Here is a 10,880-nt window from a genome sequence, read left to right as displayed (position 1 = left end):
ATGGTTAAAATCCCAGGCTCTCCAGACAGACTACCTGGGTTCAAATTTTGACTCTACAAATTCAAATTCCTAGTAGTGTCATAATAGGCAAATTTATTTAGTCTCTCCATACCTTAATTTCCTCGTCTTTAAAATAAGAATACTAGAATTAACCTCATAAGGACTTATTTACCACAGCTTAAATAAATTAATGTTTGTAAAGTACATAGAACAGTGCTTCTTACAGATTTATACTCAATAAGTGTCAGCTATATTTACCATGATTATTATGGTTATACATGTTTATGCATATGAATGAATGGATATTAAAAATTTTTGAAAAGCTTTTATGGGATGGGTGCATATCAACTGTAATATAAGAGCTACTTTTTGTGGTAGAAACTGGACTGACATGAAAGATAAAACTTTCTTTGTGCATATTTTATATAAAAAATTACACATATAAAGCAAATATGGCAAAGTACTCAGTAAAAAATACAGGTTTTATTTATTCTTTATCTTTTTATATGATTATATAATTTACAAATTTAAGTTTTGTTCTTGAAACACAGTTAAATATATCTTATCTTTGATATAAATATTGTATATTATGTATGTATTTTAATTTATTTTATATTTTATATTTGTCTTAGGACATCATGTAATGCATAAAAATCACATTTTTTATAAGCTCATCGCATGATTAAGTCTTAAACATTTTCCAGAAATAAACTCTTTTCATTGCATTCTCTTGATTTTCAGTTACTTTATAACACAGGGTATATTAAATCTAATTTTACTTTTTATTAATGACTGAAGAAACATTACTAAATAGATTTATTTTATGGCTATAAATTAATAGTATTCCCTGACCCTGAATTATTAAATTTTTCTGAGTTTAAATTACTTTCTGAATTATCCGAATTGTAATGATTTTTGACATAGTTGTTGAAATCTGATTTATCCATCTTTGTCAGTTGTCACCCTCAGTTGAAGGCATCTCTCAGTTTTTTCTTTCATCTACACCTATAATATTTCCCTTATAGTAGCAAGATATTAAGGTTGAAAATAATAAGAAAATAAACAAACCAACAACCCTATTTAATATTTTAGACATTTTTCTGAATTAATGGCCTGACTGCACTTGCATGTATCTTTTTTTCTTCTAGAAAAATGTTTCATAGGATTAGTTATTGCTATGGTCTCTGAATGTGTCCCCCAAAATTCATATGTTAAAATTTAATCACTTACATTATAGTATTAAAAGATGCCTTTGGGAGATGATTAAGTGATGATGGCTCCGCCCTCATGAATGAATTAGTGCTCTTATAAAACAGTCTTCAGAGAGCTGCCTGACTTTTATGTTCTTTCTGCCGTGTAAGTACACAGCATTTGTCCCCTCTGGAGGGCACAGCAACAAGGTGCTATCTCAGAAGCAAAGAGCAGCCCTTACCAGACACCAAATCTGTGGGCACCCTTGTTCTTGCACTTCCAGCCTCCAGAACTGTGAGAAATAAATTTCTGTTCTTTATAAATTACCCAGTCCCAGGTATTTTGTTATAGTAGCAGGAGTGGACTAAGACAGTTATGCTTATTCTCTCACCTTCTATACACTGATTTCACTAACTGCCATTTAAGTGAAATCAATAACTGTCTTCGTCAACCATGGTCAATATCATTAACATTTTTTGCAGACCTAAGTTAAATTCAGAGTACCATTCATTAAAATGATATTTTAGTTACTTAATGTGTATTTTTTCAATAATTGTATAACAACACAAGTAAACCTTAAATGAATGATAATCTACTCATGCTAGCCCATATATAATGTGTTAATGTATTAGTAATATCATTGTCCTTTTTGATCCAATTCTTTCCTGTTGAAGCAATATGTATAGGGTGTCTAGTTAAGACCAGGCATTTTTATAGGCACTAAATGTACAGAAATAATTCACATGATCCCTGAAATTCAGGTGGTTACCATTTTGGACATCAAGTCTCATAAGCATTGTTTATTTTAAACTGATAAACAAATGGGAAAATGCAATAATATTTATTGTTGAACTTAAAATGCTAAAATTATTATTACATATCTCATTTAAAAATAACATAAATTTTAGATAATATATTCTGATTATGTCAGAGTGCTGTCAAAAAAGGCAAAGTACAAAGAGGTAGAGAATAAAATAGTGGTTACTGGGGGCAATCATAAGGGGAGAGAATGGGGAGATGTAGGTTGGAGAACACAAAGTAGTAGATACATAGGATGAACACATCTAGAGATCTAATGTATAATATGAGGACCATAGACTATAGTTAATAATATTATATTGTATTTGGGAATTTTGCAAAAAGAGTATATTTTAGGCGCTCTTGCCACACAAAAAAATGGGAAACTATGTGAGGTGATGTATATGTTAATTTGCTTCACTACAGTAAGCATTTCACTATCTACATGTGTATCAAAACATCATGTGGCACACCTTAAATAGGTACAGTAAAAGTTTAAAAAGAAAAGACCATAAAAATAAATGTATTTAAGATCAAACCATGCATAATCTATTGCATTACTTATAAGAATCTCCCTATGTTGCCAGGCGCGGTGGCTCACACCTGTAATCCCAGCACTTTGGGAGGCCGAGGCGGGCGGATCATCTGAGGTTGGGAGTTCGAGACCAGCCTGACCAACATGGAGAAACTCCTGTCTATACTAAAAATACAAAAAATTAGCCAGGCATGGTGGCGCATGCCTGTAATCCCAGCTACTCTGGAGGCTGAGGCAGGAGATTTGCTTGAACCCGGGAGGCGGAGGTTGCAGTGAGTCGAGATCGTGCCATTGCACCACAGCCTGGGCAACAAGAGTGAAACTCCATCTCGAAAGAAAAAAAAAAAAAGAATCTCCCTATGTTTAATAAGTAGTAAAAGAAAAGAAGATTTATAAATGCAACAGTTTATTAATGCAATCTGGTAAATCATGGTTGTTACAAGAAATATTTTTTATTTGCTTATGTTATTAAATGTTTCTTTCAGAAATGTAAATTGCTCACTTAATATATAAAATAACCCACTGGCTTTGTATTAATTTGATCTGCACTATCTTTATCTCTATTTCTATATAAATCTGTCTATCATCTCTCTCTCTCATATGTATATATACACATATATATATATATGTATACATAAAACTTCTGTTGTTCAGAAAACCTCAGTCTCCTAGGTCTGTCTGTTCCATTTGTAGACTTGCAAGCTACAACTAAATAAAGCACGCAACCAGTAGATTTCTATTCAAAAACAATATGAAGCTTTGTTCTTTCACACATAGTAGTGGAAAAAAACACTGCTTAAGGTATTTTATTATGATAAAGTACGTGTTATGATAGAGGAATGTGAATAGTACTTTAGGTTAACAAAAGGAGAATAGTTAATCTGCCTTCCAGGAGTTAAGGAAGTCTACTTGGAGGAAGTAATTTTTAAGTTATGTCTCAAAAGTTGATAATGAATTAGTCAGGAAAAAGACAGGGGGGTTCTAAAAAAGCAAACTCAGGAGAAATGACACATAGATATGAAGCTGCTGGTTATCAAGGTCTAAAGCAGTTCAGTATTTCTATTGCACAAAAATGAGTGCTGAAAAGTTGCAAGAAATAAAGCTGGACTGAAAAAAATAAAAAAGGTTTCTGATTACCTAAGACTTTTTACATCACGGCAAGTACTTTGCTTTTATCTTTTGAAGAAAAAAAAAACCACTGAAGGTTTTTAAGTATAAAAGAAGCTTGGTTAATTTGAATTCCACATAAATCACTTTGAGAGTGGAATAGCAGGATGGATTTGCAAAACACCACACTGGAACAAGAGATCATTTTGACGGTCACTGAAATAATTCAAGCTGGAGTTGATAATGACCAGAACAGTAGTGTTTAAAGATGAAAGGGTAGATTCCAGAAATATTTGGGCAATAATATTGACAGAACTTGGTGATTAGTAAAGAATAAGAGAAACAGAATAGTTCTATTGGATATCCTAGCCAAAACTTAGCAGCTACGAAACAACAATAAACATTTATTATCCCATACAGTTTCTGTAGGTCTGGATTCTACAGCAGCTTACCTGGGTGGCTCTGGCCTGAATCTTCTCACGTGGTTGCAATCATGATGTCAGCTAGTGCTGCATGTCAGCTGGCTTGACTGGAGTTGGAGGATCTGCTTCCAAAATAACTAATTCACATAGCTGTTAGCAAGAGCTTCAGTTCCTTGCTGGTTACGGTGGGAGAACTAATTTCCTTGCCAATGAACAGCTCCATAGTGTTGCTTGAGTGTTGTTATGAAATGGCAGCTGGCTTTGCCTACAACCTGTGATTCAAGAAGGAAATGGTATAAGCTGGAATCCTTTTTACAATCTAGCCTCGAAATCATTTGTGCAATATCTTGCTGGTTATACAGGTGGGAGGTGACTACACACAGCATGAATACCATGAGGCAAGACTTTGCAGACACAATGGTCAGTAATGAACCCCACATTTTTTTCTTGGGTGTTTAGGTGGATTATGGTGACATCAACAAGATAATCAACAGAAGAGGGGTAGGGATATTGTGGTTGGTTGTTTGGTTTAGTGTCTCTGTGTGTGTGTTTCTGGAAAGTATAAGGTAATAAGTTAGATTTTTGAAATTATACAGCAAATGCCTAGTTATATGCTTAGGAAATGTAAGAATACATTTAGTGATGGAAAAATCAATTTGGGTACCATCAGCATTTAAATGGAACATAAAATCTTAAGGTTAGCTAAATACATCCAAGTAGAGCATAAAAATAAGATGTGAAAAAACAACATTGTTTTTAAAAATTGAGCATGAAAGGAATTAAGCAAAATGATTAGGGAGTAGAAACAAAAAAGAACACTGCAGAAATAAATGAAATAAATAATTTATGAAAAAGGGTAGTCAGCGGTGTCAAACAAAGCAGAAGTATCCAGTGAACTAAAATATACCCATTGGATTTGGCAATACATATGCTATTTATAATGTTGTCAGAGCAATTTCAAATTTGGGAATGTGGGAACAGAAAACAGATAATAGAGCGTTAGGTACAGGTAAATCAAATAAAACTGTGCATAATTATGTATCAGTTATGTTCCAGTCTGGAATCACAGACCCTTCAGAATACTTAAGACAAAAGAAATTTAATATTGGAAATTGATTATGTAGGCGAAGGAATTGCCGAAAAACCAAACAGGAAATGATGAGGGAAATCAGAGATTAGCCATCTCAAAAGCTACTGCAACACCTTTGTTGAAGAGATAAAGAGGTTGGGGTTACTAAAGCCCAGTAACCAGGATCTCCTGGAGGAATTTTGAAACATTTCTTATACGAACTGGAGCCACAGAGAAGCAGCTAGTGTTGAACATGCCTCATTGGCAGATTGTGAAAAATGCCCTTTCTTCTCCCTTAATTCTCCTTTCTTCTGATAGTGTCTCCAATTGGCAAACTATAGTTAAAACCAGCTGACTCGGGAATCTAGGAGAAATATTTCTCCTGGGGTCAGCCCCCATGTGACACAAAATGGGAAAAGGAGAGAAATATATATGAGAACAAACAGGAGCAACTAACAAAACTTTGTTTTTAACTAGCCAACCTTGTAAAGACAAACCGAATTGGAAGCCCCATGTGAGAAACTTAGCAGAACTTTAATGCATAATGAAAAATAAATTTCACTGAAAATATTTCAAAGACCAAGGCCTATGCTCTAGGTAAAATACCTATAAATTGAAGAGCTTTTATCTCAGCACATTCAATGTAGAAAGATTTAGCCTGACTTGAAATAATTGGGCTTGATATTATCTCTCATAATAATGGAAAGCATTAAGAATTCCCTGCACAGAATACATTCATGAAAGATTTAGAACTCATTTTATTTCTAATTAAATATTGCCTTTCTTTTTGATTCAGTGAACTTTTCATTTTTTAAAGATACAGAACTGTAATAAAATGAGATATATATACACATTCATAGCCATAAAACAGAACAGCTTGTAAAATACAATTTTATCACATAACCTGCTGTAGATAATGATCCATCAACATCTTAAATATTATCAATCTAGTAAAATATACAGCAGTGTACAATTGTAGTGGTCATTGTTGAAGGTCTCATAACATGCGTTCTCCTCTACCTAAATCCTGACAGAATCTTGATTTAGATCAAACATTTAATAATCTCATGCACTTCAGGAGAATCTGATCTCATAAGTCTCAGTGACATGAGCCTGACTGGCTTATGCTAATTAGTACATAGGGGATACTGGACAAAAGTGGACAAGGGACATAAATGGATAATCAGGAGAGGAAATGGTCTTTTGGAGTACTGGAATGCAAGGGTTCTCTCTTGCCCTTTGCAAATTGGCACATGCTTTTGTGGGGGCCAGAACTGCCTCAGCCATCTTGCTACCAGACTAAACATGGAGAAAGAGCATGGGTAAAGTCAAGATAATTTCAAGTAAATGAGCATAAGTTATTCGCTTAAACCAAACCTGAAGCCTGACGTATATAATTTTATTGTCAGTTATGTGGAAAAAAAGTGATTTAATATTTAGGCCAGTTCAGTTTGAGTTGTGTTTTCTTTCACTGGCTGTGGAAGACACCTTAAATCTATGTATAAAATGTGTGTGTGTGTGTGTGTGTGTGTGTGTGTGTGTATTAGTTCCTAAACTTACATCTACATTTCATTTTTTTTTTTTTGAGACGGACTCTTGCTCTGTCACCCAGGCTAGAGTACAGTGGCACAATCTCAGCTCACTGTAAACTCTCTCTCCTGGGTTCAAGCGATTCTTCTGTCTCAGCCTCCCAAGTAGCTGGGATAACAGGTGTGTGCCAATACTCTTGGCTAATTGTTTTTTGTATTTTTAGTAGAGACAGGGTTTCACCATGTTGGCCAGGCTGGTCATGAACTCCTGACCTCAAGTGAGCCACCCACCTCGGCCTCCCAAAGTGCTGGGAATACAGGCATGAGCCACCGTGCCCAGCCTATTTTATTTTTAATTGATGAATAATATACATATTTATGGGTACACTCTGATGTTTTGATATATGTATATATATAATTATATATTTATATATAATTATATATTTAACTGTAAAATTAAATCAAGATAATTAATATATCTATCACCTCACCTATTTCTCATTTTTTGTGGTGAGAACAATTAAAATCTACTCTTTTAGCAATTTTGAATTATACAATACATTCTTATTAACTATAGTCACCATGCTGTGCAATATATCACTAAACTCTTTTTGTAAATATAATGAAAGGTGCTGGCCCTTTTCTAAGTAGGAAAAATATATAATACATCAATACACACAACAACTTGTATACAATATTAGATTCTCAGACTGAGTAATGTCAATAGGGTATCATTTATTCCATACCAAGATACAGTTTAAGAGAAAAATCACTAGAGTTAATGAACATCATTCAAAAAATTTGAAATAGGTGAAACAGATATCCCTGTTCTTCAGTGAGGGAAAATCTATCATCAAGTTCTTGGTTTGAAACATTGGCTTGGAGAGATGAAATGTTAGTTCAGAGATGATGACTATAAGCTCATTCATTCCAGTATCCCTGAACATGTGACTTGTATAAGTTTTGTAATTGATTTTAACGCTGGATTTGTTTTAATTTTGCATATTCAATGTTAGAACTTTTCAAAGATACTCACATTGTATATATTAATATATGATTTATGTAAAAGAGTCTATACTTAAATACCCTGAAGGAGGGGAGAATTAATTTGCATTCGTCACACCTAAGACAAATAGTTTTGAGTTACTTTTGGAAACACTGTATCATACATTTGTTCAAGTTTCTGATAATAAAACTGCACATGGATACAGACACACTAAGGCCAGATTAACAAAATGAAAGACACATAATGGAATTGTGAGCATGCTGCAAACTTAGTTTGACATCTACAATAAAAATTAGGAGAATTTGATAAATTTTGTCTTTGATATCCAATAAATGTTTGTTTTATAGGTGAATGCACTGATTGTTATAGACAGAACTCCTTTTGTAAGGTGACTAGCAATGAAAATTAGCATATATATTCAGACCACACTGGACATTTTTTATTGCCCAAACTCTTCTTCTAAGTCTTTGAATCCCCCATAATGTTTTCATATATAATTTTATACCAGCACGGTGTTATACTATTTTGAGGAAGAAAACCAAACCTTTTGGCTTTGTAATCTAAAATAAGGAGTTAAAATGTATTAAGGAAACAAAAGCTTTTCTTGTGATAAAGAATTGTCTGCTGCTTCTCTGGTGTTGTTATGTAACCAGAACACGAATAATAGAAACGTTAATAAATCTGACTAATTTATTTATAGTGCATTAACAACTGGACAATTGGAGGGAAACACATAAATCGGGAAAAGTGTCCTCTAGCTATTTTCTCTATAGACTAGCATTCCTTTTTTTTTTTTTTAATCGAAGAAATTTTATTGCTCAGAACCTTCGCTCCCTGGGCAATGGCAAGAACTTCGGAGACCAGCCCTTGGGGACAGAGTCAGAGGCACTGGGTGGAAAAAAGAGCGAGCGTGTGGTACATTTGGTCTACTGTCGTGTGTGGGTAGGGCAGAGGGAGGGGGGACTCTAGATGGCCCTGCATCTAGGGCCTTCTAGGAACCCAGATGTACCTCCTTGGGCAAGGCTCACATGCCAAAGCAAAGCAGATGAGGCCAGCCTGACTTGGGGTGAGGGCTCAGTGCCTCTTAGCCTTGCCCTAGGGTTCTTGGGCCTTCCGGAAACTGAGCCACATAAGGCCCACGTTGATGGCATAGGTGGTGATGCAAACGATGCAGAAATCATAAAGCACGAAGAACAGAATTTAGGCCAGGTAGACAGAACCAGCGAGAGACAGCAAGGAGCTCAGCAGCCGCAGGACAGAGGCCCAGCGCGTCCACAGGCAACCTAACAACAGCTGTAGTGTGTAGAAGATGCAAGGGAATATGTTATTGGATTGACTGAGGATGCTGTCCTGTCCCAGCACGTGCTCCACCAGCCCGAAGCCCCTGCCCTACCTGGAGAAGACGCGCGGACAGCTAATGGCGGTGCCCACGTCGCAGACAGCGCGGTAATCCGGGTCCCGGGCGCGCGCCGCCTTCACGTGCAGCGCGCGTAGAGCGACAGCACTAAGTCAGCCAGGCAGAGCGCGAGCCGCACCCAGCCAGGGTTCCCCCAAGTACTCCCCATATCTCCAGGTCCCGCCCGAGGTGCCCGCGGAGAAAACCAGCCACGGAGCGGGGGCGGGGCGGGGCCTAGCATTCCTTTTCTTATGATTAACAAATTTGTACATGAATGAGAAGAACAGTTAAAATGTTGAGAGCTCTAAAGTATTCTTATTCAATGCTGAAGTTTAGGTTTTTGGCATTAGACTGCCTACTTATAGGGAATTTTTAAATGGAGAAGGAATAATTTTAGCTATTCCTGGGAAAAGCTGTCAGTATTTTTTAATCGACAAATTAAAATTGTAAATATTTATGATATATAAAATAATGTTTGGATATATGTATACATTGTAAAGTGACTAAACTAATTAACATAATCATCACTCACATATTTATCATTTATTGTGGTTAGAACATTTGAAATCTACTGTGGTAGCGATTTTTAAGTGTATAATACTTTGTCATAATAGATCTCCTGAATTTATTCCTCCCATGTAACTGAAATTTTGTATCCTTTGACCAACATCTCCCCAATACTCGCCTCATCCTTAGCCTTGGGTAACCACCATTCTACTTGCTACAGCTGAGTTTAACCTTTTTAGATTCCACATATAAGTGAGATTATGTGGTATTTGTCGTCCTGTGCCTGCCTTATTTCGCTTAGCATAAAGTCCTCCAGGTTCATCCACATTGTCACAAATGACATGAATTCCTTATTTGTTAAGGATGAATAGCATCCCATTGTGTATACGTACCACATTTTCTATATCCATTCGTTTTGATGAACACTTAGGTTGAATCTCTGTCTTGGTTATTGTGAATACTGCTGCAATGAACATGGAAGTGCAGATTTCCCTTCAACATACAGATTTCAGTTACTTTGGATATATACCCAGAATTGGAATTACTAGTCATATGGTAGGTGTATGTTTAGTTTTTTGAGGAAACTTCATACTGTTTTCCATAATGGCTGTGCTAATTTACCTCCACACCAACAGTGTAAAGGGTTCCTTTTCTTCACATCCTCACCAACACTTACCTCTTGTCTTTTTTAAAATAATAACTATTCTAACAGATGTGAGGTGATATCTCACTGTAGTTTTAATTTGCATTTCTCTGATGATTAGTAATGTTGAACGTTTTTTCATATAACTGTTGGTCATTCTCATGTATTCTTTTAAGAAATGTTTTTCCAGGATATTTGCTCATTTTTAAGTGGGTTTTAAAAAGAGCCCAAATAACCAATGCAATCTTGAACAAAAAGAATAAAGCTGAAGGCATCACATTACTGCAATCCAATCAAACACTTCACAATCTACTGCAAAGTTATAAAAATCAAAACAGCACAATACTGGCACAAAAACAGACATATAGACCAATGTAATAGAGAGCCCAGAAATAAATTCATGCATTTACAGGGAATTGATCTTCAGGAAAAGTGTCAAGAACACACAACTGGGAAAAGGCAGTCTCTTCAATAAATGATGTTGGGAAAACTGGATAACCATATGCAGAAGAATGAATGTATACTCATATCTTGAACCTCATACACCATAGTCAACTAAAAATGGATAAAAACTTAAACATAAGACCTGAAACAGGAAGGCAGAAAAACTACGAGAAAATAGAATGTAGAGAAAAAGCTTTTTGACATTGGTCTTGGCAAAGATTATTTTGGACACA

The 10,880-nt window shown here is 35.5% G+C and overlaps 1 pseudogene; it reads right to left on the bottom strand.

Moving 5' to 3' along the window:
- Positions 1-8,834: 8,834 nt before the first annotated feature.
- LOC100603511 lies at positions 8,835-9,222 on the bottom strand (annotated as a pseudogene).
- Positions 9,223-10,880: the final 1,658 nt, after the last annotated feature.

Source organism: Nomascus leucogenys, chromosome X (genome assembly GCF_006542625.1).
Source record: "Nomascus leucogenys isolate Asia chromosome X, Asia_NLE_v1, whole genome shotgun sequence".
Taxonomy (NCBI): Eukaryota; Metazoa; Chordata; class Mammalia; order Primates; family Hylobatidae; genus Nomascus; species Nomascus leucogenys.
This window is presented reverse-complemented; position numbering and strand designations above follow the sequence as displayed.